The 26,572-nt window shown below is 54.5% G+C and overlaps 1 long non-coding RNA gene and 1 pseudogene across 1 annotated transcript; one reads left to right on the forward strand and one right to left on the reverse strand.

Annotated features, from left to right (window-relative positions):
• Nucleotides 1–5,545: 5,545 nt before the first annotated feature.
• Nucleotides 5,546–8,708, forward strand: LOC121166814 (annotated as a pseudogene).
• Nucleotides 6,497–15,522, reverse strand: LOC121166816. The gene is made up of 3 exons (XR_005885487.1): nt 15,510–15,522; nt 11,956–11,970; nt 6,497–6,574 (listed from the first exon to the last, which is right to left on the reverse strand). It is a non-coding gene; the product is annotated as an uncharacterized LOC121166816 (long non-coding RNA).
• Between the last annotated feature and the right edge of the window lie 11,050 nt (nt 15,523–26,572).

Raw genomic sequence — 26,572 nt, forward strand, 5'->3', positions numbered from 1 at the left:
CTGTGCCGGGCCTGGAGCTCCACACTAGATTGTGAGCCGGGAAAGAGGGGCCCTGACACCTGGCACCTGGCACCTGGCATGGCACCTGGCGCCTGAGCTGAGAACTCACTACTGCCACCCAGAAAATACAGCACCCTGTCTCCCGAGAAGTGTCCCCAAATCAGCAGCCAGTGGTCCCCTGAGCCACAGTTCTGCAAAAACTTGGGAGGCTGGAGGAGCCAGCCAGATGCAGCCTCAGGCCCAGGGTCTTGAAGACCAGATAAGTCTGCAAAAGGAGCTGAAGCCTCGGCTGGAGCCCAGAAGACCTGTGGGGACACCAAAGGGAACCCAGAGAGACAGACAGAGCCGGAAAGCGGGACTGAGGTGTGCGGTAACAGGCAGCGTCTAGCCCTGCGTCCCAGCGCGTGAGAGCCCGGCCCAGGACGGGCTCGGTGCAACTCCGGACTCCGGGAAATTCCCGCGGCCCCACTCGGCCAAGGACCTCACGAGCCCCACTCACGGCCCGCGGCACCCACGGGTGCAAAGATAAGGCTCGGGAACACCAACACCCGGCGCAAGCCCACGGCCTCGGCACAAACCGCGGGGTAGCCCCGGGAGCCGACGTGCCAATCCACCTGCTCGGCTCTTGCTTGCCGCCTGCGACCACACACCCTGGAGCCCAGGCCGAGCGAGGGGAGGCAGCCCAGGGAGCGCTGGTCCGTAGGCAGCAAAGGGCAGGCAAGGAGGAGGCCCCGGGCTCTGCAGAGAGCGGCCGATCCAAGAGCCCTCGGGCCGGGAGCGCCAGGGAGCGCGGGAAAAGCGCGCCCCGCCCGCAGCCGCCGCCCGCCGGCCAGGGACTCGGCCCTGAGTCCCCACTGACTCCTCAGTCCCCTCGTGGGGGCCTGGCCGAGCCCAGGGCGGGAAGCCGCGGCCCGCTGAGCCTCCGGCAGACCGACCCCTTCAATTCCCCGAGGCTGTCTGCTCCCGTATCCGCTCACACGGGAACTCGGGGCTCGGATCCAGTCACTTCCCGTCAGCCTCACAGCCCTGCCCGCTGCAGGCTTCCGTCCACCTGCAGCCCGGACACTACCAAGGCTCTGGAGCCCGGGACTGCCCTGGTTACGCGCAGAGAGCCTCCAACTCCAACCCGGGGCGCCTCTGCTGCCCCAGCCTGGTCGCCCCTCCGTATTCTGATAGGTAGGGAAAGCTAAAGCAAGGCTCCCTGTGGGTCCTGAATCTAGCCCATCAGGAGCCCCCGCTAAATGCCCTTTTCCTTAGAGTGCCTTCACCAGGGCATGCTCCAATCCCTGAGGTCACTGCGATGATACAGGAATGGGAACACAACCTTGGGAAGGACTAAATCCAGGACACCATGGAAGGTGGTCAGAGATGATTTGGGGATTTGGTGCTTTTTCTAATTATTTGTGTATGAGACAGAATTGGAGAAGGAGACGACCTGAACTACTGTGTGCTCCCTCCCCTAAATGCACGCCAGGGCTCCCAATCCTGGTGTCCCAAGTGAGTGGCAGGATTGGATCGCTGCACCAGAGCATTTTCCTTCACTCTGATACCTCAACTCTGGCTTGGCTCAGGGTCTGGGGACTCCCTGATGATGGACACTCAGGCTCACTGCAGTGATCATGGGGGAAGGGCAAAGGTGTGGTGACACACACTCAGCTCAGAGCACCTGTCTGGGGCAGGGACTGGGGAGGCCCAGGTGGCCTCAGAGGCCCAGTGGAGGGAGCCCAGGCTCTTCAGCAAGGACTCCTCATCGTAGAACAGCCCCAGGAGGCTGGAAGACCAGAGGCATAGCGCTTCTCCAGGCCCACTGCTGCCCCATCCCCTGCTCCTCTCAGCCAAACACAGTAGACAGGAGCTCCACTAGAGGAGCCCAGTGAGGGCCCAGGCTTGAAAGGCAATCAAACCAAAGTCTGTGTTCCTGGCCTGGAGTCCACATTTACACATCACCCTCCCCCGTGCTCAGTGTTGACGCAGGTGCACACACCGAGCTGTGAGGGTCAGTTTCTGACAAAAGGCAGTCTGATTAGACAAACATTCTTCTCGAAGATAATCTTTCACTAAGTAAATTGGCAACATGGACAGTTAAACTTCCTAGCGAAAGGACAGTTATTTGCTTTTATTTGAATGCAAGACACAAAGTCACTAACCTATGACTCACTTTCCAAATGCCCGCTATGGCTGGGACTGGGACCCACCAAAACCAGGAGCCAGGAACTCCCTGGGGTCTCCTGTGTGGGTGTCAGGGGCCCAAGTCCTTGAGCCTTCACCTGCTGCGTCCCAAAGTGCACACAAACAGGAAGCTGGGACTAGCTATGGGATGGGGGTGTCCCTAACCTGCTGTACCAACAGCCCAGCCCAAAGACAGCAAAGGGAGGTGCTACTTTGTCAGCATGCTGGTGGGGGCGCTGTGGTCTCTGGTCTAGGATCTGTCTTACCTAGCTACTGTGTGTCTCATTATAGTTACAACTTAGTCTCCAACTTGTAACCATCACTCCTAAAGGAAAATGTAGAGCATTACAGGAAAGCAAGCAGGGGGTGGGCATTTCCACAGCAGCTAAAAGCTGCTGAGAGAGCCACTGCCCCTGCAGGAGTCCCCAGCTGCTCCAGCTTCCTGGGCACCTGCACTCTGAGAGGCAGTAGACAGTGACCCAGGGACTTGGACCCCTGTCTCCCACAAGGAAATCAGATTGAGTTGCAGCTGTTTTCCCAGGCCATAAGCAGAGAGCTGAATCGGATCAGCCAGGATATGAACTGGCATCCATGTATATGCCTGAACTTGCAGGAAGAGGATTAGTCTGTGGAGCAGCCACGCCAGTCCCATGTCAAATGGTGCATTATTTTGAAATCACAACTCCTTCCTTAGTATTTTTCCTTTTTTAAAGATGTATTTTATTTTTCATTAGAAATTTAGATATACAGAGAGGAAAATGTTTTGTGCGTTAAATCACTCCCCAGGCAGCCGCAACAGCTGGAGATGAGCAAATCTGAAGCCAGGAGCCAGCAGCTGCTTTTTGGGTCTCCCACGCAGGTGCAGGGTCCCAAGGCTTTGAGCTGTCCTTGTCTGCTTTCCCAGGCCACAAACAGGGAACTCATTGGGAAGTGGGACCACCAGGATTAGAACCAGCGCCCATATGGGATACTGGTGTGTTCAAGGCGAGGACTTTAGCTGCTAGGCTACCATGCTGGGCCCAGTATTTTGTCTTTCAAAAAATGTAAAAGATTTATTTATTTTCTCATTTGAAAGGCAGAATTACAGAGAAGACAGAGAGAGAGAGCTATCTTCCATCTGCTGGTTCACTTCTCAAATGGCTGTTACAGGCTGACCCAAAGCCTCAGGAGTCTGGAACTTCTTCCAGAGATCCCACATGGGTACAAGTGAGTAAGAACTTGAATTGTCTTCTGCTGCTTTATTAGCTGCAATAGCAGGGCGTGGATCAAAAGTGGAGCATCCAAAGCTCTAACTTATGCCCATATGGGATGCCTGCTGTGCCAAAGCACTGACTCTGAGACATTTACAAATTTAATTTTAATGAGAGTGACAGAGGAAAAACAGAAATCTTCCTCCTGCTGGTTCACTCTCAAAATGATCGCAGTTGCCAGGCTCCATCTACACACACGGGCAATCCGAAAATATTTCCTGGCTCCACTCAGATGGGCTCTGCTCCATCTGTTATAGCCATTTATGGTGTAAACCATTTGTTGGACAATCTTTCTGTCTCTCAGTAAATCTCCCTTCAAATTAAAAATAAATAAATCTTTTTTAAAAACTTGGCTTACATAATTAAAAATAGTATTTGACTATAATTTTGAGTTTTCCTCAATTTTTGTTCCTCACTTTTGAAGATGGAGTTTAATTTCTCCCTGCTATATCTGCAATGGACTTAATGGCCCAGTTCTGAAAGTGAAATTGCCCTAGCATGGATTCTTTCTGTTTCTCTCTCTCTCTCTCTCTCAATCTCTCTCTCCTGGGGCAGGCAGGCAGTGGAAGTGGGGGATGCTCCCTTTGGCATTCCCCATCCCACCACAGAGCCCCATCTGCCTCCTGGCTGCTCCACTTGGGACCCAGCTTCCTGCTGGTGCCTCCTGGGAAGAGGAAGGCTTGGTGGCCTGGACCCCTGCACCCCACCAGGGAGGCCTGGGCCGTGTTCTGGGCACCTGACTCCTGCCTGGCCCAGCTCCAGCTGCTGTGGCATCTGGGAGAGGAACAGCAGAAGGAGGACAGCTCTCTGCTCTCACTCCCCCTGTCACTCTTCATGTCAAGTACATGAAAATAAACACATGAACATTTTTATATGAAACAGTGGAATATAATACACCTATATTTGGTTATTTCCAAATGCTAAATTCTGGTAAATTTATTATACAACTTCCAGAGAGGATGAATTACTGCCATTTAATTTTCTATAATCAAAAGATGATAGCATGATTTGACTTTAAAATACAAGAATGGCCATGGTTTATCAGGGCGCATCACATCATTGTTAACAAGCAATCATGTGACCTTCCATTTCCAACCCAGATGCAGTTAAGCACTGAAAGAAGAGTCAAGCCAGGCAGCCTGATCCTATAGCGGCCCCTGGGCGGGTGCACACATCCCTGTGTTCAATCAACTGATGATCTCAATGCCACTGGGAAGGGATTTTTAAAATCCCAACAGCTTAATGGCTAAATCCTTGCCTTGCATGCACTGGGATTACATATGGGTGCCTGTGCATATCCAGGCTGCTCCATTTCTGTTCCAGCTCCCTGCTTGTGGCCTGGGAAAGTAGTCAACGACAGCCTAAAGTCTTGAGACCCTGCACTCATGTGGGAGACCCAGAAGAAACTCCTGGCTCCTGGATTCAGTTCAGTTCAGCTCTGGCAGTTGTGGCACCCTGAAGAGTGCATCAGCAGACCGAAGATCTTTCTCTCAGTATCTTTTCTCTCTGTATATCTGCCTTTCCAATGAAAATAAAAGTTAAATCTAAACAAACAAAACAAAACAAAACAAAAAATGAAATTAAAGTCTCTATCAGTTGGCCCTGAGGTTACTCCGGGCTAGACTGTCCTGTGTGGGAGCCTTGGAAGGACCAGGCTCTGCAGATTTACCTGCATCACCCATTCTGTCTGTAGCACCTCCTTGGGGGGTTGGTTTGCCTTTTCCTGCTGGCTGATGATGTTGAACATTTTCCAGAGATTGGCTATACGTTGGTATAACTAACCATAAAAATAGGAAAGGAAAAGTAGGGGGGGCCTGGTTGGATTTCTCAGGATCCCTCAGCTATCCCGGGGCCTGGCCTCAGGAGGACATCACACCGGCCTGGGAAAAAGGGTCAGGGCACAGCTCACCGCCTGGCCCTCAGGGTCTCAGTGCCAGGGCAGGTCTGGTCCAGGGAAGCCAAGGTGGTGGGTGAGTCCCCCACCGCACTTTCCCTCTCCCAATCCGAGTAAGCTGCTTCTACCTGGACACTCCTGACTAGGTTGAGCTAACACTGCCTCTGGACACGCCTTTTCCGGAGGAGCCTTTCTGTGCTACCAGATCCTGGTTATTCTGTCGACACTTAGTCTCTGGGTCAAAGTCTCCACAGACAAGAGGAGGCAGTCAATGTCGCCCCGGACCCTCCTCCTGCTGCTCGCGGGGGCCCTGGCCCTGACCGAGACCCGGGCGGGTGAGTGCGGGTCGGGAGGGAGACGGGCTCTGCGGGGCAGGAGCGAGGGGAGCGCGTGGAGGGGACACAGGACCCCGGGGAGCCGCCCCTGTGTCGGCAGGGACGTCCCCACCTCGGTCCGTCCCGCCCTCCTCTCACCCAGACCCTTCCCCGCCGTCCCTTTCCCCGTCTCCCAATCCGCGGGCTCCTAACTCCCCGCCAGCACTAGACTACTCACACCCAGCGTTCCGCTCAGGGTGGGAGACAGGTTCGATCTCAGCCCCTCTCTCTCCCAGGCTCCCACTCCCTGAGGTATTTCGACACCGGCGTGTCCCGGCCCGAACTCGGGGAGCCCCGCTTCATCGAAGTCGGCTACGTGGACGACACGCAGTTCGTGCGCTTCGACAGCGACGCCGAGAACCCGATGATGGAGCCGCGGGCGCCGTGGATGCAGCAGGTGGAGCAGGAGTACTGGGACTGGAACACTCGGAACGCCAAGAACAACGCACTAATTAACCGCATGAATCTGAACATCTTGCGCGGCTACTACAACCAGAGCGAAGCCGGTGAGTGACCCGACCCCTCCCCACGTGCGCCCAGGGCGCTCCGGGTCCCGGGGCCGAGGTCCCCCACCCCGAGACTGCGCGCCCCGCGGAGACCCTCGGCGGGAGCATCCGGGTTTCGCTTTTTGTTTCGCTTTTGTTTTCGGCTTTTATTTTCGGTGAGGGCGGGGGCGGAGCTGCGTGGCCAAGGCTGACCGCGGGCGGGGACAGGCTCTCACACCATCCAGTACATGTACGGCTGCGAGGTCGGGGAGGACGGGCGCCTCCTCCACGGATACAGGCAGTTCGCCTATGACGGCACGGACTACATCGTCCTGAATGAGGACCAGCACTCCTGGACCGCGGCCAACATGGCGGCTCAGATCAGCAAGCGCAAGTGGGAGGCTGAGGATCTGGCTGACCGCCACAGGGCCTACCTGGAGCTGGAGTGCGTGGGGTGGCTGCGCAGATACCTGGAGATGGGTCAGGAGACGCTGCAGCGCGCAGGTACACGGGGCTGGTCGGGATTGCCCTGGCTCACCTCCCCTGGAGCTGTGGAGGAGGGGAGAAAAGTGGGACCCAGGCCAGGGTCTGTCTCTTCTCAAGGCGGGGGACCTCCTCCCCTGCTTTGGGTCCAAAGCCAGAGACTCGCTCTTCCCTCAGGAGATGAGAGACCAGCCTTGGGGGAGGGTACTTAGAAGATTCCAGAAAGAACCTCCCTGGACTCAAGCAGTGTCCAGTGAGACAGGAACTCACAACCAGGGTCTGTCTTCAGCCTCAAGCTAAAATACTGGAAGTTTCACCCCAGGGTTTCTGGGTTTCTCAGCCTCCACTTGGGAAAAGGCCATATCCATTTTCTCCCCACAGAGATCTGGAGCCTCCTAGCCTGAACCATGCCTGATTCTAGAACTTTCCAAACACTAGATTACCTCATTGTCTTTATCCAGGCTAGGTCTGAGTTTTACACTCCAAACCCACCCCAGTCTTCCTGTCTACAATCAGGATGGTCACTGAGTGTAACTTTGATGTCTCATAGGCCTGAATTTCTCAAATTTTTCCTCAGACCCACCCACAGCACATGTGACTCACCACCCAGTCTCTGACCAGAAGGCCACCCTGAGGTGCTGGGCCCTCGGCTTCTACCCCAAGGACATCACACTCACCTGGCAGCGCGATGGGGAGGACCTGACCCAAGACACAGAGCTGATAGAGACCAGGCCTTCAGGCGATGGAACCTTCCAGAAGTGGGCAGCTGTGCTGGTGCCTTCTGGAGAGGAGCAGAGATACACATGCCACGTGGAGCATGAGGGGCTGCCTGAGCCCCTCACCGTGAGATGGGGTAAGAAGGACAGAAACTGGCAGAGCCTTCAGCAGGGGTGGGGCTGAGCCCTGGGGTCAGAGCCCCTTATTGTCCCTTCCCCTCTCAGAGCCTCCTCAGCAAACTGTGCCCATGTGGGGAGTCATCGCTGGCCTGGTCCTCCTGGCAGCTGTGCTCATTGGAGTTGTGGTCACTGTTGTGGTGATGATGAGGAGGAAGCACTCAGGTAGAGCAGGGTGAGGGCTGGGTCTGAGATTCCTGTCCCAGGGAGGTCACCCTGCCCAATTCTGGGAAACACTGTGCACACACACCTGCACCCCTAGCTGAGCCACAAGTGCTCACATTAGCTCTGGTGTGAACAACGAGTGAAGGTGGAGGATGAAACTCCACAGGGATGACTTTACTCACAGGGACCTGGGTACCAACAGCCCCAGGTCAGGGGGAGGTCCCAGCTGAGGACACACCTCCAGGAGAGGCACCTCCTGACCCTTTCCTGGGTCCGCAGCTGTGGTTCTGGAATCTTCTCTGAGATGAGCCAGTGTACCTCTGGGCTTCCTCTAGGCAGGTCCTCTGGCCCTGCCTTCTTCCTACATCTCACCAGCTCTATTCTCTCACAGGTGGGAAAGGAGGGTGCTACACTAAGGCTGCAGGTAAGCACTGGGGTGTGTTTGCGGGTGGAGGAGCCCCAAGAGCCTTGCCTTGGCCAGATGCCCATGGAGAAGCTGCCCTGCCCACCCTGTAGCTCCTCCCTCAACCACACCCCTGCTGCTCTCACCAAGTCCTGATTGGTTCTCCCAGGTCAGGACAGTGCCAGGAGCTCTGATTCCTCTCTCACAGCCTGAAAGGTGAGACCTGGAAGGACCTGGAGGGGAGAGGTGGCAGAGATGAGAGGATCCAATGAGGCTGGGAGATTCCTTGTATTTGGACATTCATGTGTGCTGGTTGTTAATGTTCGCGTGAGCAAGTGATGTGAAATTGTTAGCTAGTTGTTTCTGCTTGAGACAATTGCCTTGTTTCCATCTGAAGTGTATCAGAATTGCTTAAGTCTTTATTTTGGTGTCTTCAAAAAGCCCTGCCCTCTCTTCCTGCACAGGCAGCTAAGAGTGTTCCTGTGGGCACAGTGTGAGGTGGGAGCCTGGCCCTCCCAGCCCAGCGTGGGCCCCTCCGTCCCTGTCTCAAGTCAGGTGCATCTGCTGCAGCTTCCTCCTTCCCTGTGCAAATCTGAACAGTAATTCATATTTTCCAACTCTTATCGTGAGGCATTCATGAGAAATCTAAAACAGAAAATCCCAAAAATTTCAGAGAAAATAAAAAGCACTAACTAGAACCTTCCAGAATTCATGTATTTACTCTGCTGAGTCTTTTGCCAGTGGGGACAGGAGAGGCTGGGAGGCTCTGGGTGAGGACGAGGCTGTGCCCAGGCAGTGCTTCATCCGTCACTTTCCCGTGGTGACTGCTGACCCGGCTCAGCTGTCCCAGTGTCCGTATCTCTCCAGTGTGATGTGTCCATCAACACCTGGCCACACAGGACTAGGCAGGGCCAGGCTGCCCTGTCTGGTGGACCTGAGGAAATGGAGGCTGCATGAGGCCTGGACTATAAAAGCTCAGGTTTGGGTTCAGCCTTTGGCTGCTGTTCTCCGTGTATTCATTTGTTCCTTAGTGTCGCTGGCTGACTGCACTTGCTCTTCCTCTATGAGCTCTGGTGGCCTTCACCTCTGTGTGCAGGAGGCAGTCTGGGAGGGAGGGAGGAAGGAGGGGAGGGCAGAGGGCACTGTGAGAAAGCCCAGGCCACGTGGACACCAGGGAGAGGATGCCTCTCTGCATAGGCCGCAGGTGGCCTCTGTCTCAGCTCCACTAATGAAGCCACGGGGTCTGGAAGGGGCCGTGCAGCACACTCATCACTCAGCTGACTCTGCCATACTCCAGACCTAGTGCTGGGCACGGTGGTCCAGAGTGATGTGAGGGCCATGGCAGCTGATGTTTCGCCATCATTGAAGGTAAGTGTGCACTGCCCTGAGGAGGTGACCCTGAGGAGGGTTGGAAGGACACAATGAGTCACCAGCAAAGGTGTCTGGGGAGATGCTGTGCAGGCAGGTGACGGCCAGTGCAAATGCCCTAGACAAGAGCAAGTCTGCACACGGAGCAGGGAGCCATCAGGAAGGCTGGGTCGGGGCACCACCATGCAGCAGGCCGTGTGCACACTGGAAGGCTCAGCCCTGGCTCTGAGTGAGGTGGGAGCCACAAGTCAGCTTTTCTTTTTTTAAAAAAAAATATTGATTTATTTTTATTGTGAAGACAGATATACAGAGAGGAAAATCTTCTGTCCGATGATTCACTCCCCAAGTAATCAAAACAGCTGGAGCTGCCCACAGATCAGAAGCCAGGAGCCAGAAACTTCCTCCAGGTCTCCCATGCGGGTGCAAGGTCCCAAGGCTTTGGGACATCCTCTACTGCTTTCCCAGGCCACAAGCAGGGAACTAGATGGTGGGCAGGGCCACCGGGATTAGAACTGTTGCCCTATGGGATCCCAGGTGCTCAAGGCAAGAATTTTAGCCATGAGGCTACTGTGCCGAGCCCAGTATTTTTCTTTCAAAAATATTTTAAAAGATTTATTTATTTTCTCATTTGAAAAGGCAGAGTTATAGAGAAGAGAAAGAGAGAGAGAGATCTTCCATCTGCTGGCTCACTTCTCAAATGGTCCAAAGCCAGTAGTCAGGAACTTTTTTCTGATTTCCCACATGGGTACTTCAGCCGCTAGGTCATTGCGTCAGGCCCAATGAGACAGCTCTGAGCAGAGAAGGGACATGTGCACCTTCTCCTGTCCAGGGACCACCCTGGCTGCTGCGTGAGGACAGGGCTGAGAGACTGAGAGGCTGGAGACAAAGCTCTAGGGGCTCCTGCTGTGTCCAGGCAGAGATGCCAGTCACTGTGGTCACTGTGGTAGGCATGGGCAGAGTGGGAGATGAGGGTCTGGATCCTTCTGCAGATGGATGCACAGCACTTCCTGTGGACTGCATCCAGGGAAAGAGGAGGAGGTGAGGAGGACACCCAGGGCTTCAGGCCGTGCCGGTGTGGGGATGGCACACAGTGGGAGAAGGGCAACTGGGAGGGTGGATCCCAGGAGGGGCTACCCAAGTGTACAGTGCAGGAGTGGTGGGAGCTGCGATGTCATTGAGAAGTGAGTGACGCTGCAGGGCTGGCAGTGACCACTAGTCAGGGGCTGACGGGAAATCTCTGGGTGGGGGACACACTAGGGAAGGGGCTCCACATGGAGCACATTTGCAGTCAGGAGCAGAGATGGGGCACCCAGGATGTGCGTAGCTGTAATGAGAGGGCACAAGAATGAGCTCTGGACCTGCAAGTCTAATGGGGGCACCAAGCCCACAGCCCAAAAAGCTGCAGAGCTAGCTGTGAGAACTGGGGACCATAGACATGCTGAGGGGATCCAGTCAGCAATGGGAGGACTGGGACACTCTGGATAGGGCAGGGGATTTGCATGTGGCTCAGGTGGATGCCCATGTGCCACCCTCACAGCACACTCTGGCAGCAGGAGGGGAGATAGGACCCCCACCCGGGCTTCAGCCTCCCCTGCAGATGGTCACATGGGCCACCTGAGCCCTGGGCTTTACACAGTGAGGGGCCACCCTGGCAGAGACCTGGGTGCAGGCGGCCGAGTTAATAACAGTTTCACTTATTATGTTCCAGCTCACAAGGTGAGAATCACATGCACCCATTTCTAAGCCACACTTCCCACCACAACCTCTGACCGAAGCAGGATCCACCAGCTTCCTCCTTCTCCCCAATGGCTGCAGGGTCCCAGCAGTCAGGCCAGCTTCTGCTGCTCTTCCAGGCACAAGGGCAGGGAGCTGACTGAGAAGTGGAGCACACAGGACTCTGTTCAACAGCCACATGGGACACTGGCATTGTTGGCAGCAGCTTTCCATGTTACACCACAATGCCAGCCTCTCATAAGAAAGCTTCAGAAATAATTAACTATTTCAACTATCAGTACTTGTAAGTTTGATGCAAATAAAAGGATAAATGCCAAGCATGTGAAATTTTATGACTGATGACAACTGAGTACCATAGTGATGTTTCAGGGTTAATCAAACACAGAGTATCAAAGCCTCCAACACTCCTGCAGCAATGTGAGAGAGACAACACTGAGTAATATAGGACAGCACACACCAGCAGGTGCATGCTGCATGGTGCCTGAACAAACTCTCCTCCCACCTCCTTCCTGGAGCCTGAGGACCTAGGGAGACCCTTTAGGGCCCCTTGTCCTCACAGGCAGGCCCTGGTCCACTCCTGCTGCAGGCAGAGCCCCCAGCCCAGCTCAGGCCATGTTACAGGGGACTCTGGAGCTCTCTGCCACCACTGCCTGGTCTGAGCTGCGTCTGTCCCAAGGAGCAGTCAGGACCAGGAAGCAGAAAGGACAGAGACTCCTCCCCGTCCACACAGACTGAACCAGCGGTGGCAGCTGCTGGGCTGCTCCCTGCATGCCCACCTCATTCATTCCTCACTGCTCATTCAGTCCTGCCTCCCTAAGAGGACCCAGCCCAGCAGCACTGACCCTGCTCTTCAGCACCATCATCCCAGGCCCCATCCCTACCCCAAAGCTCACCCCAGCTCTGGCCCCACACAAGAGCCCCTCTCAGGGCAGTTGGCCCCGCAGCTCAAGAATGAACCATGCACAGATGCCCCTGCAGGAGTTTCAGTCCTTCTGCTCTGTGGTACCCTGTGGGCCCTGTCGCTGGGTCCCACACAGACTCTCTCACCTGGTCACCATGGAAACAGAGCCCTGCCTCTGCCCAAACCCCTCATATCTGCGCCCCCCAGACTCAACAGTAAGATGCCTGTCACCATGTACATTTCCCCACCATACACGCTGTAACACACACAGTGGATAACCCACATGGCACAGCTGCACTCACTCACAAATATTAATTCTTTAATCCATACTGACCCATGGAGAAACGCAATTCCTTCCATTCCATTGCTTTGATTTCTTTATTTTGGTTTATAAGGAATGCTCACATTACAACAGGAACCTTAACCCACTGTGTCACAAGGCTGGCACCATTTTTTTTTCCTTTTTAAGATTTTTATAAACATTTGTTTATTTTTTAAAGATTTATTTATTTATTTTTATTAAAAAGTCAGATATACAGAGAGGAGAGACAGAGAGGAAGCTCTTCTGTCCAATGATTCACTCCCCAAGTGACCACAACGGCCGGTGCTGCACCGATCCGAAGCCAGGTCTCCGAACCTCCTCTAGGTCTCCCACATGGGTGCAGGGTGCCAAGGCCTTGGGCCGTCCTCGACTGCTTTCCCAGGCCACAAGCAGGGAGCTGGATGGGAAGTGGTGCAGTCGGGATTAGAACCAGCATCCATATGGGATCCTGGTGCATTCAGGCAAGGACTTTAGCCACTAGGCCAAGGCGCCAGGCCCAACCTATTTTATTTTTTAAAGGCAAATTTGCAACCAGAAAAGGACAGATGGAGAGATTTTTCCACTTCTGGGTCACTCGGCAAGTGGCCACAATGACCAGAGCTGAGCTGCTCTAAAGCCAAGAGCCAGGAATTTCTTCAGAGTCTCCCACGTGGGTGCAGGGCTCAAGGACTTCGGCCATCATCTGCTGTAACAGGAAGCTTGGTGGTAAGTGAAGTAGCCAGAACACAAACTGGCACCCATATGGGATCCTGGAGTTGCAGGGAACAGCCTTACCCAAAGTGCCATAATGCCTTCCCCATTGTTTTCCAATTAGGAGATAAGGAAATAGAAGTGCTCAGAATGTGGCAGGTGAGACCACAGCATGGGGGAACACAGGCCGCTCTCTGCAGATGGTAGGCTGCCTCAAGTGGAACCGACAAACACAGGAGTAGACAGCATGGCCTGCCGGCCTGGATTTCTCTTGACATGGTCTTATGGCGCCACCTGCTGGTCATCTGAAACAGAGAAGCTCACAGACGGCAGGGGTGAAAAACCAGACAATTTTCCAGGGGTGTGGTTGTTCCCTCAGGACCTCTCCCTCCTTCAGCTTCTCAAAACTCAGATCCGGCCCTTGTAGGGAAGATGCTGAAACCCCATGAGCAAGCGTATCACCCTTTGTCAGCCCTGGCTCCTGTCCTGCACCTCAATCCACATCGAACCCTGAACTCCTTGTCACCACACAGCAAGGGAGCTGAGGGCTGCAGAATAGGCAAAATCCAAGATCAGTCCCCACATGTCCACAGGGCCTTCATCCTGCCCCCCAGGTCCATGATTCCTTATACGGGGCTCCAGTTGCCCCTGCCAGCCAGGCCACACCCTCTCCCTGCTGCCCAGTCCCATACTGCGCTCAGCCTCCTCTCCCTCCCCAGCCCTGAGCCAGCCCCTCCCACCAGCACAGCTCAGCAGGAGGCCAGGGCAACCCAGGGCTGGCTGAGCAACCCCAGCCAAGGAGGTTGCCAAGCTCCACCTTGCCAGCTTTTCACTGCGTCCTCCTGCCCCTGCAGACAGGTGCATCACAGGCTGCCATGGGCTTAAGGCTCCACAGCCATCCCGCCCTATGCTAGTGCTGACCCAGACAGGCCACAGCCCTCAGTGGATCCTCTTCCCCGTGGCGACTTTGGAGGGGGGAAGTTCTGAGACCCTGGCCTGGCCGGCCTCTGCCTGCCCTCCATGCCCTCAGCTGGTCTCTACCATGGCCACCCTCAGCACAGGCACTCTCCTGGACAGGGATCTCCACGCTGAGTTCCTGATCTATTTCTTTCATTCCCAGCCCTGGGGACAGAGGACACCCTAGGTGGGCTGTCCCCTGAGAGGAGGACTTGTAAAGGCCACCAGCACTAAAGCAGGAATCCTGAGCAATCCCTCCCTCACTGCACACTCTGCCACAGGGGACCAGAGGGACATGTCCTCCATGGGAGAGGCCAGGAACAGGGCAGGAGCCACACCTGCCCTACCCTGCCCTGGACAGAAGCTGCCTGACCATGAAGCTGGGGTCATAGATGAGAAAGTGCAGGGGGCAGACAATGCTGGAGGAAGGACCCCAGCAGAAACCCAGGCCCTGATCTGCACCTGCTCTGTACCCCAAACTGGATCTGCACTGGCACACACCCCTGGAACTCCCCATCCCTCTCCTTCAGGCAGCCCTGACCACCTGGAGGCTCAGCCAGGCCCAGTGGCAGGGGTGGGGGCTGGGAGGAGTGTGGAGGGCACACAGACAACCCAACGCACAGGAAATGGACAGGACCTCCCCTAAGCCCAACCCCCAGGGGCCAAGGCACCACCCTGGCTTTGCCCACACTGAATCCTTGGGGAAAGATGGGTTCTATTCCCTTCACAAACCCCCCCCCCCCGACTTTATCCCTCATCCCCTTCTCCCTGTGTGGGAGGAAGTGCCAGGGGACCCACTTCCCAGAGAGGCTCCCATCTCCCCACTCCCCACAGGGCTCCCCTGGGGCCTCTGGAAGTGACTTCCTGTGGCAGGTGACCCAGGGAGGAATGGCAGCTGCCAGAGCAGGAGCAGCAAGGGGCCCAGGCAGCCGGGCACTTGGAAAACAAAGCCTGAGTGTGCGGGACAGACAGGGATGAGACTTCACCCCCTACCCCTGCCAGGCAGCGACCTGCCCAGGCCGGCCAGGTCCAGGTCCACTTCCTGGTTCGCACAGCGTGAGAGCCTAACTGAACCTAGAGGCTCCCCATCCGGGGTTCCCTAGCGCAAGCCGCGCATTAAAGGTTCCCCTCGCATCGGGCAGGAATCGCCGGCCAGTGGAGCCACCCTGGTCCCGGGATCCACGTCCCCAAAAAAGAGCAGAACGAGGCTTCCTGATAGAAGCCAATGACCCAGCAAATCAGGGTGAGAGCGCCCTCCCGGGCTGCACCGTAGGTCGGTCACTTTCAAGGCTGTAAATGCAGCCAAGGCTAAGGCGGGGCCGTTGAGATGGCGACCACGGCCCCCGCGCTCCCTGGGAGGTGGGCCGGGATGAGGGACAGCGCCGCTCCTTCCTGCTCTACCAACCGGGCTAAGCACTTACAGAGATACAGACCAGGTGGTGACCATGGGCACCAGAGTCCCTGACTCCCTGCGGCAGCAAGGTGGTCGCAGCAGCGCCCACGACGCCAGCGCCGCCGGGGCTTCCTGGGACAGAGTCGGGAAGGACACGGGAGCGCAGGTGTCACAGAGCTCGCCCTGCCCGCAGGCCCGGGACGCCCTGCTCAGGACGCTGTTGTAGGTGACCCAGGACAGCGGGATCTGCACAGCAGGGCTGCGAGCCAGGCCGCCCGCACCGCCCGTGGTGAGAGGAGAGGAAGGGCTCCGCGTCGCGCTGGGAAACCCTGAGGGCCCTGGTCTCTCAGCCAATGTTCCCTGCAGGGAGCGCCCGCCTGCACCACCCGCGGTGACTCTTCCCTTTCCCGTTGCCCACTGAGAAGTTTTACCCGCCCACCCCCAGGACTCCCATCTTCACCCAGACGGGACAAATCCAGAGGGAAGGCTCAGCTCCCTGCCGGGTGACAGGCAGGAAGGCAAGAGTGCAGACAGAGTAGGACCGAAGTGGAAGGTAGCGGCAGCAGAGGCCATGGCATCCATGGCCAGAGAGCCTGGAGAAGGGGAGAGGAGGTGAGCAGGTGAGGGCTGCTCCCCTGGGGAAGGTGCGTCCTGAATCCAGTAGGAGCAGGGAGGGTGTGGCCTCTCCACCCACTCAGGACCCAAGGGAATGCCCGCAATCCCGCAAGGCCAAAGACCAAAGACAGCTCGAGCCCCACTCACCGCGGCACACACCGGTGCAAAGATGCGGCTCCAATCAGGAACACCAGGACCCGGCGGCCGTGGGGAAGGCGCCACTGGCGAACACACAGCCTGACCCCACAGCGGAGTGCAGGCTGAGAGCATAGTACCCCTCGCAGAGGAGCGCTCAGCAAGGGCAGCAAAAAGACAGGCAAGGAGGATACAGAGCGCGGCAGCTCAGAGAGCCTCGGGCAAGGGACTCGGCCCTGGGTCCCCACGGACAACAGGGCCCAGCGGTCCCCACGGAGCGGCCAGTGAGTGCAGGAACGTGAGCCACCCACCAACCCGCCAGCTCAAGCATTTAGGTCCTGCCTCCAACAAGGAGGATCAGACTGAGTTCTGCTTTTCCAGGCCATAAGCAGGGAGCGCAAATGGAAGCAGATCAGCCAGAACAAGAACCAGACTCCATGTAAATGGGTTGCTTGAGCTTGCAGGTGAAGGATTAGCCTGTGAGCCACCGAGCTGGACCCCTGTCAAATGGTTTCTTATTTCAAAATCACAATTCTTTCATTAGTATTTTCTCTTTCAAACATTGATAAAGATTTATTTATTTTCTCATTTGAAACGCAGTCACAGAGAGGAAAGGAGAGAGACAGAGAGAGTGGGAGAGCTCTTCCATCTGTTTCACCATCCAAACAACTGCAGTGGGCAGAGCTGTGCTGGTCCAAAGCTAGGAGCCAGGAGCTTCTTCCAGATCTCCCACAAGGGCACAAGGGACCAAGGACTCAGCCTATCTCTGTTGCTTATCTGCTGCAATAGCGGGAACTGAATCAGAAGAGCCAGCCAGAGGTAGCCTCGGGCCCAGGGTCTGAAAGGACTGAAAGTTCGGGATGGGCAAGCAAGCGGAAGCCCAGGGAGACCAGGACGCCTTGGTGGAGGGGCCTCAAGTTGAGGCAAGGCAGATTTAGGGGCACTGCTGAAAACCCTGAAGGACAAATGGGCCTGGAAAAGAGACTGAAATGTGGGACTAACAGGCGGCTTGCAGGAATGAACGGGGCCAGCACGCAGGTGCCACGCCTCACCGCATGAGCTCTGGGGCCTGGACAGGTTGCACGCAACTAGGGACCCAGGAAATGCCCGCGGCCTCGCTAGGCCCCAGACACCAGGCGCCCTGCTCTCCAGCGGCGGTACCCACTACCCACGGGTGCAAAGATGCGGCTCCAGCCAGGAACCCCAGGACACTGTGTGAAGGCCCTGGCCCCGACGCGCCGATCCACCTGCTCGGCTCCCGCTCCCTGCAGGCGACCACTCAAGCCAACCCCACAGCCAAGCACGGGCTGAGAGCGTGGTCGCCCTGGCGAAGGAGATGCGGCCCCGGGAAGGCATGGCCGCTGGCAGCAAAGGACAGGCAAGGAGAAGGCCCCGGGCTCCGCAGAGCGGATCCAAGAGCCTCCGCCGGGAGCGACCGGAAAGCGAGCCGCGGGCCACCAAGGACCCGGAGCCGCCGATAGACTGCCGTGCCGGATCGCGCCACGGCCGCCGCCCGCCGGCATCGGCACTGGGTCACCACTGACCTGGATGCAGCGGTCCCCACCCAATGACCCAAACGAGCCCAGGCCAGAAACGCACCGCGTCCGCCCTGGCCCACCCAGCCTCTCGGCACGTACCGCTCCCTGCTCGCGCTGCCCGCCCTGTGGCCTGGCCTGCCCAACCTCTCCACCAGGCGTCGGCACTCCCTCCGGGGTTCGGTTCCAGCCACTTCCAGTGAGCCTCACAGCCGCCACCTGCTTCTGGCCTCTGTCCACTTGCAGCCTGGACACCTCCAAGGCTCCCGAACCCGGGGCCCGTCCCGGCTACACGCAGAGAACCCCACGTCCCGACACAGGGCACCTCTGTCCCCTGAGCTTGGCCACCCTCCCTGCTCTGGGGGCAGGAGGTAAAGCAGGGCTCCCTGTGGCTCCTGACCCTAGCCCACCAGGAGCCCCAACTAAATCACCCTTCACAATAGCCATGTGCTCCTGGAACCCTCGGGTCCCCTAAGTCACCTCAATGACAAAAGAATGGGAGCACATGGAAGAGCTAAAACCACCACATCAGAGAGCAGATCAGCGTGACAAGTTTCAGGGCTTTGAAATTTTTGAGGCAGGGGCATACTACTCAAAATAGAAGAGGGCTGTCTGCCTTGTGTTCCCTCCCCAAATGCGCACCAGGGTCCCGCAATTACGGTGTCCCTCGTGCGTGGCAGATCCCCGCACCTGAGCCATTGCCATCATTCTGACTGTTTGCCTGGCCCACAGGTATGCTGGTGGGTACTGTAACTTGGCCTGGTCTGGGCTGCTGCCAGCCTTGGTTCTTGGCCTAGCCTGACTTAACCCACCTCCCGTCCCAGTTAGGTACACCATTGCTCAGCTGACCTACACTCATGCCGGCTCTTACCATTTGATGCTACAGCCCAACCATGCCTGGTCCATCCCCAGACCCAGCTATTGTGTGGCTTAGCATGTGCCACAACCTGACCCAGGCAGTCCTACACCCACCCTGGCTCTTGTGAGCACCAGTGAGTGCTGGAGCCTAGCCCAGTCTGGCATATCTCAGACCCAGTCCACACTCATGCCGAGGAATGCTGCAGCCATATCCAGCCCAGATCAGCACCCCCATTCTAGCTCTTGCACTCACCATTGATAACCACAACCCAGTTGTGGTGTCTCCTTAGCTCCCCAACTAGTTCCACTCCCAGCTACAGATCTTGCACATGCCAGTGGTTGCTCAGACCCACCCCAGCATAGCTCTCCCCAGATTGGCCCATACCATGGGATGCTGCAGCCTGACCTGACCTGCCCTTCCCCTATTCCTGGTTTTCTAGCAAATTGGCAGGTGTGATAGCCTAGCCTGGCATGACCCACACCCCATCCTAGCTCTTACACATGCCAGTGCACTACAGTCTGCCTAATTCACACACACGCCAACCCACACATCTGCTGACAAATAGAGCAGACCTGCCCAACCTGACCTAATACCCAGGCCTGAATCACCTGCCCACCAGTAAAAGCTATAGCCCATCAGGGGAGTTCCTCAAATTCCTCCATCAGGCCCACTCCCAGACCTTGGTCTCATGTGCTCCAGAAGGTAGTAGGCCCTTACTCAGCATAGTCACCCCTCCATCTTTGCCTTTAGTGGATACTGTGTCCTGGTCTGCCCCAAACCCTGTTCTTGGGCATGTACACCCATGGCTGCTACATCCTGAACCAGCCCAGTCTATTCCCAATCCTAGTACCCATGAGTGTTAGTGGGTTCCATGGTCATGCCTAGCTCAGCTTGTCATCACTCCCAGCTCTTGAACAAACCAGTGGTTATTGCATTCCTATAGTTGTATCCCCCACAGACTCTGCCCCAAGACCCAATTCTTTCACATGTTGATTAGTGTCATGGCCCAGCCTAATGTGACCCATCCCCTGTTCCAACGCTCACTGGTAGGTACTATGGTCTAGCCCTGCCAGGTGGGCCCCAGACCTTTTGTGTGAACCAGTGGGTGTTGATAGATAGATGCTAACCAATCCAGCTCAAGTCTCCCATGTGGGCTGTTGCATTGGTCTGACCCCGAAAGGTCCTCCAATATCCCTCCTCAAAGCTGCTTAGTCTCAGCCACCCTTGTTACCTGCAAGTACGGTGGCCTTGTCAGTGGAAGTTCCCCCAGATGTCATTCCTCACTTGCAAAATACTCCTTCAGTAGTCTCTCCTTCCCTACACCACTTTTCCCTGAGCAATCTATCCACAACCTGGTTCCCTGGCTTGGAGGTATGCTGGTCTGGAGCCCTACCCATCCACCCAGAACCCCAATCCATGCAGGAACCCCCAGACCGCTCCTCCAGCACACATACTGACCTGAGATCCCCTCTGCTTTTCTAGGACACAAAAACGCACATGGGTCCCTAGGCCCATACCACTGTAACGGCTGGGGCCCATCATGTGCACAAGTCCTCAAGTATGGTCCACCAGAACACCATGTCAGCATGCCAGCCTGAGGCCCTGCACCTCTGTCATTCTCTCCCACATGCCCGCCCAGAACTGAAGCATGTGTAGGAGTCCTCAGGCCCATTCTGCTAGCCACTTCCCAGCCTGTGTCTCCAAATTTCAGCCATCTTTCCTGGAGGGAACTATAAAGCATTGAAGAAAAACAAGCAGGGAGTAGGCATTTCCCACAGCAGCTAAAACCCTACTGAGACAAAGGCAGCCCCTGCAGGAGTTCCCAGCTGTTCCAGCTTCCTGGGCACATGACTCTGGGAGGCAGTAGATGATGGCTCAAGTACTTTAGGCGCCTGTCTCCCACAAAGAAAGCCAAACAGTTCCAGGCTCATGAGGGAACATCCTCTGCTTCTTTCCCAGGCCATGAGAATTGGAAGCGGATCAGCCGGGATATGACCCGCTGCCCACATACATGGGATACCTCAGCTTGCAGGTGGAAGATCAGGGACTGAGTTGAGCCACCCAACTGGCCCTCTATCAAATGTTTTCTTATTTTAAATCACAACTCTTTGCTTAGTACTTTTTTCTCTTTATCTCTTTCTCCTGCCACCCTATTTTGTCACATACAGCCCCTAGGAAAGGGCCTAGGATATCTCAGGACTAGCCAGCCAGGCCCTGAAACCTCTAAATCTGGCCACCAGAGGGCGCCACAGGGCAGCCCTGCCTGCCCATCCAGCCTCAGAAGGGGCAGCCCTGGCTCTCAGCTCCACTGCTCCCTGGGACAGTCTGCGCAGAAGCCTCAGTCAACCTCCCCTGCTTCCTGACGCCAGAGACGACAGACAAGGTAGGCAGTTGGGGGTGGTGCGTGATACCCCCATCCCACCTCTGAGCCCCATTTGCCTCCTGGCTGCTGCACTTGGAACCCAACTTCCTGCTGATATACCTGGAAAGGCAGCAGAAGACCCTAGGGATTTCTCATCCACTGGTTCACTCACAGATGGTCCCTATGTCTTGGGATGGAGCCAGGAGCCTACAATTCCAACTGTGTCTCCACCTGTAGGCAGGGACCCAATCACCTGGCTCATCTGCTGCTTCTGCAGCCAACTGGTGGTTAAGTGCTCTCCTCGGGGACACTTGGATTGCGGGTGGCAGATTAACTTGCTGCATCTCCATGCCCACCTCAGCCTTTCCTTTCTTTTTTTTAAGATTTATTTATTTTTATTACAAAGTCAGATATACAGAAAGGAGGAGAGACAAATAAATATCTTCCATCTGATGATTCAATCCCCAAGTGACCGTAATGACCAGTGCTGTGCCAATCCGAAGCCAGGAGCCAGGAGCTTCTTCCCAGTCTCCCACAGGGATGCAGGGTCCCAAGGTTTTTGACTGTCCTCAACTGCTTTCCCAGGCCACAAGCAGGGAGCTGGATGGGAAGCGAAGCCGTTGGGATTAGAACCAGCACCCAGATGGGATCCCTGCACGTTCAAGGCGAGGACTTTAGCTGCTGGACTACCATACCTGGCCCCAGGCTTTGCTTTCAAATAAATAAATAGACAAATAGACCATTAAATGACCCACTCTATATAGTTCCATCTCACTTCAGAGAAATCTCTAGAATGCAAGTCAAAAGCATAAGGACTTAGGCCTGTTGGTCAAAGATGTAATGCCAGCACATAGTCCTACTAGCTGACATTAGGCACTCATTTGAAAAAAAAATCTGACTGTATAAACTGCATCATGTGACAATCATAAAAGGAACAGTGCAGCAAACATTAGGAATGGTTTTGTCTCATTTAATGAGTGTTCATGAGAGTTCATGAATCCCTTCAGTTGGGGGGGAGGGCAGTGATGCTTAGCCAAGTGTTAGGTGCACACTGGAGCCCACCCAGGTTTTGCTAGCTTTTCTATTCCTGCATCAAAGTTAGCACACACAGAGGCTTGGAATCACACCTCCTTCTTTTTCCCATTCCCAGGTCAGACTCCAGGCCTGGTGTGGCCGTGCTCTCTGGGCAGGCTGTCACAGAGCTGCATTGCAGTCTTCAGGGTTAGTGTCCTCCTCCAGCCTCCCCTGGAGCTTGGGGGTACAGCCCTAATATGGAGAAAGCAAAGGCTGTCCTTTCCTTTCTGCCTTCTAAAGAGGTGTTTAAGGTCTCCAGCTGGTTTTCTGGAATATTTATCATTCAGATGTGCCTGGTTCTGTTCCTCTCCTTTGTATAAGAATCAGCAAAGGAGGAGGTCCAACATGGAACATGTGCACAGAGGGCAGCCCACACACTCATGGGCTCTGCTCCCTGAGACTAATGACTGGAGGTGTCAGAAACCAACAGGGTGTGCAAGCACAAGCTGCTTGCCTAAGCCAAAGGCCATCAGTGGGAACAAGAGCAATTCCCATAGGGCAAGGGCTCCTGGAAGGTTCAGGTGGGTGGTGTCTGGAACAAGGAGGTGGCACAGCAGCACCTGCCTGTCTCAGGACCTCTCTCAGATGGGTCATTCATGGGGACCAGGGGGATATCCCCAGGGTCTCCATCCCATGAGGTGTGGCTTAAGCCATTGCCCTTTTCTCAGATGGGTCTATGGTCCGTGTAGTCCAGGCTCTCCCTCTAAACAAAAAGAAGGGAAATAAAAAGGGAAGAGAAAGGAAGAGGAAAGGAGGAAAGGTGAGGGCTCATTCATGACAGTGCCTGCATGTGTAATTGCTACCACGTTAGCCAAACAAGTTTCAAGCTATACTGAGAATTATATTGATCTATATATAGGTCATTCGGGGTCATAAGGACACTTTAAGAATACAAATTCTTCCAATCTATCAACATGAAATATCTTTTTTGGGTAATCTATAATTTTTTTCAACAGTATTTTTTTTTAATAATCTACTTAGTTGGTTAGGGTACAAAGGGCCAAGAGGTACAGGAAAGTGGGTAATACTATTGTTTCCACACTAATATCATCATTTTTTTCCCCTGTATCTGGGGTCAGGGAAGAAACAAAGGGAGAAACCCCACCCAGCCTCCCACCCATCCCAGGTCCCCGATGTGGGGCATGCTCCTAGAGTCCTGCTCAAGTGGTTTCAATAGTTCAACAGTTGTGAATTGCTGCCAATCTCACCATTCCAAGCACCGTGAAATCTCTTCAGAATTCACTGGCTGACATAGTTCACTATACAGTCTCACTGCCAATACATGGCTGGGGTAGTTGATTGATTTGTTCTGTCCTGTTTTGTGGTACCAGGCGTCCTCTGCAGGTTTCGATGGACTGCCATATCCTCCATGTGTACCTGGATATGCTGTGCACTGCTCTGTCTGAGCCTCTGAGGAGGCTTGGCCTTGACACTTGCACTCCAAGGTCAGACCATGGGACCTTCGTGGTTGGGGTTCTTAGAGCAGTTCACTTGGAGGGATCCCCAAAGAAATTTCATCTGAAGTGATCCCAGATCAGTGTGTGCTTGCCAGTACAGGGTGTGGTACAGTCCGTCACCCCAATCAGCTTATGCATATGCTGGTGGTTGCAATTGCTGGGTCAGTTCTGTTTCCAGCCCTGTCTTCCACATGAACCAGTGGGTGTTGCAGTCCAGCCTGATTCTGCCCACCACACACTCGGCCCTCACACAAACCAGTGGGAGCTGCAGCCTAGTTGGAGCAACCCACAATAACCCCCACCAGGCCTGTCATGGTTCCCGTGCATGCCAGTAGTCACAGCAGACTAGTCCAGACTGTCCCACATCCCATTCAGTTGGCATACAGGTCAATGGGCATTGAAACCTAGTTCAACCCAACCAGCTCGACTATCCAGCCCACACGCATGCTGGCGGGTGCAGTTCTGTCTTGCCACCTCTGCCCCAGTCCTGGTTCTCATGCTCTCCAATGGGAGTGATAACCCAAGAGGGGGTGCCCACTATTTCCCTGCTGGGCCACTCCCACCCAGGAACATGCACTCTGCAGGTGGTTCTGCAGTTTAACTTGACAGAATTAGCCCCCAGTGCCAGCCTCTGCCAGCTGATGCTGCGGCAAAGCCCAACCAACCCTTACCCACTCTGACTTATGCTTGTACCAGTAGGAACAGTCAGCCCAACCTGGCTTTTCCCTGATCTAACTCACATGAAGCCCACAGGTGTTGTAGCCCTTCCTGGTCTGGTCTGCCCCCATCCCAACTCACACTCTCCAGTGGGAGTAGTGGTCCAGCAGGGGAACCCTCCACATTCCTCCTACCAGCTTTGCCCCTCCCTCCCTGGTTCTCACATGTGCTGGTTGGGTGCTGCGGCCCAGTCTGGCATGGCCTGCCTCGCCTTGGCATTTGCCAGTGGGTGCTGTAGCCTGGCCCAGCCTGGCCCACCCCCAATTCCAGCTGATACTGGTGAGGGTTACAGCTTAACCCAGCCCAGCAGGCACCCAATCCCAGCTGTAATGTGCACTGGTATGTGTTGCGACTGAACCTGGCCCAACCCACACTCTGTTCTGGTGCTCGGATTCACCAGCGGGTGATGTGAACTGGTTCAGCCTGGTTTGCCCTTGATCTATGCCAAATGTATGCTGGTGTACCTTTCCCTGGCCTGGTCTGGGCTGCTCCCTATCGTGGTTCTTGTGTTCACCTGCAGGGACTGTGTCCTGCCAGAAGAGTTTCCCTCCATTCCAATTTGGATGTATCTTTTTTTTGTATCTTTGGTTTGCATCAAAAGTATTAACTTTATTTAAATAATTTTACAGAGCCCCATCTTTTAAAAAATTTTTTTGGCAATAGTTTAAGAACTATTGGAGGGCCCGGCACGGTGGCGCAAGTGGTTAAAGGTCCTCGCCTTGCACGCCCGGGATCCCATATGGGCGCCGGTTCTAATCCCGGCAGCCCCGCTTCCCTTCCAGCTCCCTGCCTGTGGCCCGGGAAAGCAGTCGAGGACGGCCCAAAGCTTTGGGACCCTGCACCCGCGTGGGATGCCCAGAAGAGGCTCCTGGCTTCGGATCGGCATAGTATCGGCCCGTTGCGCTCACTTGGGGAGTGAACCATCGGACGGAAGATCTTCCTCTCTGTCTCTCCTCTCTGTATATCCGCCTTTCCAATGAAAAAATAATAAAAAAATAAATCTTTAAAAAAAAAAAAGAACTATTGGAATTGGTTCTTCTTTAAATGTTTTGGAGAATTCGGCTGTCAAATCATCAGATCCTGGACTTTTCTTTGATTTGGAGACTTTTAGTAACTGCTTCAATCTTTCGCTTTTGGTCTCTTTAGATTTCCAAAGGGCTACCCAAAAAATAGCCAGGTTCAGCAAAATCATGCTTCAACGCTATAAACTGCTAAATACTAAAATTAAAATAGACATGAGACAGCTGAACAGTAATCTATAGCCATTTTAAGGTGTATAGAACCCGGTTGTATATAAACTAATAATTGAAATGTCAATGTAGAAGTCACAGGATGTGGTTCAGAACTTGCATTCTTGTTTTTTTCTCTCTCTTTTAACATATTGGTTACTCAATACCATGTCAACTAATTCCATAATGTTATAAATTGTTACTGATGTAATGTCAGGGCTTTTAATTGCTCGGGATGATACACTGCCGGCTCTACCTTCAGATCAGAGATGGTCTCCCCAAGAAACCGTTGAACTTGTCTGGACAATAAGATGCTGGACTCTATGCTTGGTAGATGCTTGCAATGAAAGAATCTCAACTGAAATAAATAAATAAATAAATAAACCACACATACACACAGAAAGATTTCCAAGGTGCTTTTGGTTGTCTCACCATTCACTTTATGTTTATGTCACATATTCCAATGAGTGTAGTAAATGCTTTTTAAGTAGTACAGCACATGAAGTGCCTTCTGTGGAAGTTGTTTTATACTAAAGTTATTGGCTGACAAAGACATTTCCACTTCAGCACTAGAAGCATCTATTCAAGTACTTGAGGTATTTATCCCAGCAGAATTGTTATTACACCTTACCTAATGTCACACTCACCAAGCTCAGCAGTCACATTATAATGGTTTTGTTACAATTACAAAATCATTTTGCTATCAATAGCCAGTCTCCAGATACTATGTATATAAAATGTAGCATCTGTGTTCTGCTTCTTTGAATTTAAGCAATTTAGCTTAAATTTTGATGGACAAGTCCTCTTGCTGTTTACAAGGCTGATGTTACAGGACACTGCAGACCACAGAAAGGAACTGCTCATAGACGCCTGGATCCAGCTGTCCTGGCACACCCACCTGCACTCAGTGAAGCCCTGGATGAAGCCATCCAGTATAATCTGCACTCTACAATCTGTCAGACTCTCAGAGTTGGGGCTCACAGACCTGGTCAGAGAGCCTGTAGGGAAACCTTGGAGAGCTCCCTTGAGCTGGTTCCTGTCAGTCATCCCAGAGCTGTTCCCGTGGTAGGTGCTGAAGGCATCCTGTTGGCCTGGGACAGACTTGTAA

This window comes from Ochotona curzoniae, unplaced genomic scaffold, assembly GCF_017591425.1.
Source record: "Ochotona curzoniae isolate NIBS_2020 unplaced genomic scaffold, NIBS_Ocur_1.0 patch24, whole genome shotgun sequence".
NCBI classification, from domain to species: Eukaryota; Metazoa; Chordata; class Mammalia; order Lagomorpha; family Ochotonidae; genus Ochotona; species Ochotona curzoniae.